The sequence below is a fragment of the Lissotriton vulgaris genome, unplaced genomic scaffold, assembly GCF_964263255.1.
Source record: "Lissotriton vulgaris unplaced genomic scaffold, aLisVul1.2 SCAFFOLD_6379, whole genome shotgun sequence".
Classification (NCBI taxonomy): Eukaryota; Metazoa; Chordata; class Amphibia; order Caudata; family Salamandridae; genus Lissotriton; species Lissotriton vulgaris.
The window spans coordinates 2,501-7,500 of NW_028240938.1; positions in this window are offsets into that span (position 1 = coordinate 2,501).

The window sequence follows — 5,000 nt, forward strand, 5'->3', positions numbered from 1 at the left end:
TCGACCGGGGCCCAGGGAGGCTCTCCCGGGCCTGGACTAGGGTTCGGACAGCCGGGACTGGGGCCGTGACCGGGCCCGGGGCTTGAGCCCCGTCCGGCAGGGCCCGGTGGTGCGGGAATACCCCTCCGTCCTGCAAGCCGGCCGGGGGTCCGGGGCGCCCGGGACGGAGGGTCGACCGGGGCCCAGGGAGGCTCTCCCCGGCCTGGACTAGGGTTAGGAAAGCCGGGACTGGGGCCGGGACCGGGCCCGGGGCTTGAGCCCAGTCCGGCAGGGCCCGGTGGTGCGGGAATACCCCTCCGTCCTGCAAGCCGGCCTGGGATCCGGGGCGCCCGGGACGGAGGGTCGACCGGGGCCCAGGGAGGCTCTCCCGGGCCTGGACTAGGGTTCGGACAGCCGGGACTGGGGCCGTGACCGGGCCCGGGGCTTGAGCCCCGTCCGGCAGGGCCCGGTGGTGCGGGAATACCCCTCCGTCCTGCAAGCCGGCCGGGGGTCCGGGGCGCCCGGGACGGAGGGTCGACCGGGGCCCAGGGAGGCTCTCCCCGGCCTGGACTAGGGTTCAGAAAGCCGGGACTGGGGCCGGAACTGGGCCCGGGCCCGGGGCTTGAGCCCCGTCCGGCAGGGCCCGGTGGAGCGGGAATACCCCTCCGTCCTGCTAGCCGGCCTGGGGTTCCGGGGCGCCTGGGACAGAGGGTCTATCAGGGCCCGGGGAGGCCTGAATCCCCGGAGCCCCGGAGCCCCGGAGCTCTGGAGCCCTGCAGCCCCAGAGCCCTGCAGGCCCGGGGCAGGCAGATTGGCATCATTTGGGTCCCGGTCATCTGGTCGCCCCTCTCGCCTCGGCCATCTGGTCGCCTGCAATGCTTTCCTATAAAGCGACCAGATGGCCGGACTTCCCTGGAAGTGCCGATGAGGTGCCATTTGCCTCCCGGATCCCAGCCAGGGCTCCAGGAGGTTGGGCACGTTTGCGCCGTGGGTCCCCTCTGTCACCTCGAGTGCATGGATTACAAGAAATGGGGGTAATTTTCCTCCGGATTAGTAGGTGCAAGGGTATGCCCAAACACCCTTCCGGGGCTGGTTGTTCCCTGCTTGGGACCAGATGGGCGATGCCTGGGCAACACCTCCCAGGCATCCGGGGCTCCCTCCTCCGGCCCACAGAGTGGCAAAGTACCCGGGACGGGCTCCATGGGTCCCAGGCCCTGTAACCCTGGAGCCCTGCAGACCTCGAGCCCTGGAGCCCAGCAGCCCCGGAGCTCTGCAGCCCTGGAGCCCTGGAGCCCTGCAGCCCAGGAGCCCTGGAGCCCTGGAGCCCTGGAGCCCCGGAGCCCCGTAGCCCTGCAGCCCCTCGAGCCGTGGAGCCCTGCAGTCCCCGAGCCCTGCAGACCCAGAGACCCAGAGCCCCGGAGCCCCGGAGCCCCGGAGCCCCGGAGCCCCGGAGGCCTGGAGCCTTGGAGCCCCGGAGCTCCCTACAGGCCTGGGGCAGGCAGATTGGCGTCATTTGGGTCCCGGTCATCTGGTCGCCCCTCTCGCCTCGGCCATCTGGTGGCCTGCAATGCTTTCCTATAAAGCGACCAGATGGCCGGACTTCCCTGGAAGTGCCGATGAGGTGCCATTTGCCTCCCGGATCCCAGCCAGGGCTCCAGGAGGTTGGGCACGTTTGCGCCGTGGGTCCCCTCTGTCACCTCGAGTGCATGGATTACAAGAAATGGGGGTAATTTTCCTCCGGATTAGTAGGTGCAAGGGTATGCCCGAACACCCTTCCGGGGCTGGTTGTTCCCTGCTTGGGACCAGATGGGCGATGCCTGGGCAACACCTCCCAGGCATCCGGGGCTCCCTCCTCCGGCCCACAGAGTGGCAAAGTACCCGGGACGGGCTCCATGGGTCCCAGGCCCTGTAACCCTGGAGCCCTGCAGACCTCGAGCCCTGGAGCCCAGCAGCCCCGGAGCCCTGGAGCCCTGGAGCCCAGGAGCCCTGGAGCCCCGGAGCCCCGGAGCCCCGTAGCCCTGCAGCCCCTCGAGCCGTGGAGCCCTGCAGTCCCCGAGCCCTGCAGACCCAGAGACCCAGAGACCCAGAGCCCCAGAGCCCCGGAGGCCTGGAGCCTTGGAGCCCCGGAGCTCCCTACAGGCCTGGGGCAGGCAGATTGGTGTCATTTCAGTCCCGGCCATCTGGTCGCCCCTCTCGCCTCGGCCATCTGGTCGCCCGCAATGCTTTCCTATGTAGCGACCAGATGGCCGGACTTCCCTGGAAGTCCCGATGAGGTGCCATTCGCCTCCCGGATCCCAGCGAGGGCTCCGGGAGGTCGGGCACTTTTGCGCCCTGGGTCCCCTCTGTTACCTCGTGTGCAGGGATTACAAGAAATGGGGGTAACTTTCCTCCGGATTGATAGGGACAAGGTACTCTGGGACCCCTCTCGGCCTAGCGGTGTCCGTTGTGCCTGGGGAGCCTGGCTGGGTTCAAGAGCTCCGGCTGGGGCACCGTCCTGGGTCCTTCCGCGTGGCAGGGTGCCCGGGATGGGTTCCGGAGGGCCCGGGGAAGGCTACCCCTGTGCCTCTGGGCCTTGGGGTCCCCGGGCCCCGGATGGGGTGCTCTGGCCCAGGGCCCTGTCCTCCGGCCTGCCGCACTGCCAAAGGCCCGGCCCTGGGTTCCGTGGTGCCCGGGGTGCCTCCCCGTGCTTGGCTGGGTTCAGGAGCTCCGTCCTGGGGCCCTCAGTTGCCCCGGGGAGGTTGGCCTCCTTGCCCGGGGGTCCGTCCTGGGTCCTGCCGCGTGGCAGGGTGCCTGGGACGGGGTCCGGAGGACCCGGGGTAGGCTTCCCCTGCGCCTTTGGGCCTGGGAGCCCCGGCAGGGTCCAGGGGCCTCGCCGGGCCCCGAGTGGGGTGCTTGGGCTCTGGGCCCCCGTCCCTCCGGCCTGCCGCACTGCCAAAGGCCCGGGACTGGGTTCCGTGGTGCCCAGGGAGCCTCCCCTTGCTCCGCTGGGTTTTGGGAGCCCCGTCCGGGGCCCCTGAGAGGGTGGCCTCCATACCGGGGGCTCCGTCCTGGGTCCTGCCGCGCGGCAGGGAGCCCCGGAGCCCCGGAGCCCCGGAGCCCCGGAGCCCCGGAGCCCCGGAGCCCCGGAGCCCTGCAGCTCCTGATCCCTACAGGCCTGGGGCAGGCAGATTGGTGTCATTTCGGCCGCGGCAATCTTGTCGCCCCTCTCGCCTCGGCCATCTGGTCGCCCGCAATGCTTTCCTATGTAGCGACCAGATGGCCGGACTTCCCTGGAAGTCCCGATGAGGTGCCATTCGCCTCCCGGATCCGAGCGAGGGCTCCGGGAGCTCGCGCACTTTTTCGCCCTGGGTCCCCTCTGTCACCTTGTGTGCACGGATTACAAGAAATATGGGTAATTTTCCTCCGGATTGATAGGGACAAGGTACTCTCGGCCTAGCGGTCCTCAGCCGGCAGCTGGACGGGCCAGGATGTTGCCCCAGCCCCGGGTCTGTTCCTGGGCCTGCCGCGTGGCAGGAAGCCCTGGATGGGGTCCGGGAGGGCCCGGGGAGGTGTCCCCAGCGCCTCCGGTCTCCCAGATGGGGCCAGGGGCCCGGGTTGGGCTCCATCATGAGCACCACAGCTCCATGCCCAAACCCATTTGAACCGCCGCAGTGAAGGGGTTATAGGCGGGTATCTATTCGAATGCGAAAAATGCATGCCGTGACATCGCATTCCTTTACAGCGAGATGCCTTGGCATCGCAAGTCAGTAGATCAACTTGATCTAGAGGACACACTAACTAAAGGCATAATAAAATCTATTTTTCAAACAGCAACCCGCGCAACAGGAGGGAAAGTGTTGATAAACTAGCCCCTTCGGTGCTGCTGACGACCTTAGCTCGTCACGATTCCAGTAGGGAAGGTGTTGGTTCATTCCTTATGTTGGAGCGCCATCTAGAGCAAGTCCGGTAGATAATGTGTTTGCAAAAGTAGCGCGCAATGCTTTCCAACGGGGCGACCAGATTGCCGGGCTTACCTGGAAGGCCTGAGGCCTGAGGTCCAGGGGAGGGCGGCCTCCCCATCCCGGGCGCTGTCCTTGGTCCTGCTGCGTGGCAGGGTGCCCGGGACGGGGTCCGGAGGGCCCAGGGAGGCTTTCCCTGCGCCGCCGGGCTTGGGAGCCCAGGCTGGGTCCAGGGGCCCGGCCGGGCCCCGGGTCGGGTGCCACGGCCCTGGGCCCGGTCCACCGGCCTGCCGCACAGCCAAAGGACCAGGACGGGGTTCCGTCGTGCCCGGGAAGCCTCCCCTCGCTCGGCTGAGTTCAGCAGCTCCGGCCGGGGGCCCCTGAGGGCCCGGGGAGGGCGGCCTCCCCATCCCGGGCGCTGTCCTTGGTCCTGCTGCGTGCCCGGGACGGGGTCCGGATTGCCCTGGGAGGCTTCCCCTGCGCCTCCGGGCCTGGGAGCCCCGGCTGGGTCCAGGGGCCCGGACGGGCCCCGGGTCGGGTGCCACGGCCCTGGGCCCGGTCCCCCGGCCTGCCACACTGCCAAAGCTCCGGGACAGGGCTCCGTTGTGCCCGGGAAGCCTCCCCTCGCTCGGCCGAGTTCAGCAGCTCCGGCCGGGGCCCCTGAGGGCCCGGGGAGGGCGGCCTCCCCATCCCGGGCGCTGTCCTTGGTCCTGCTGCGTGGCAGGCTGCCCCGGGACGGGGTACGGAGGGCCCGGGGAGGCTTCCCCTGCGCCTCCGGGCCTGGGAGCCTCGGGTGGGTCCAGGGGCCCGGACGGGCCCCGGGTCGGGTGCCACGGCCCTGGGCCCGGTCCCTAGGCCTGCCACACTGCCAAAGCTCCGGGACAGGGCTCCGTTGTGCCCGGGAAGCCTCTCCTCGCTCGGCCGAGTTCAGCAGCTCCGGCCGGGGCCCCTGAGGGCCCGGGGAGGGCGGCCTCCCCATCCCGGGCGCTGTCCTTGGTCCTGCTGCGTGGCAGGCTGCCCCGGGACGGGGTCCGGAGGGCCCGGGGAGGCTTCCCCTGCGTCTCCGGGCATTAGAGCCCAGGC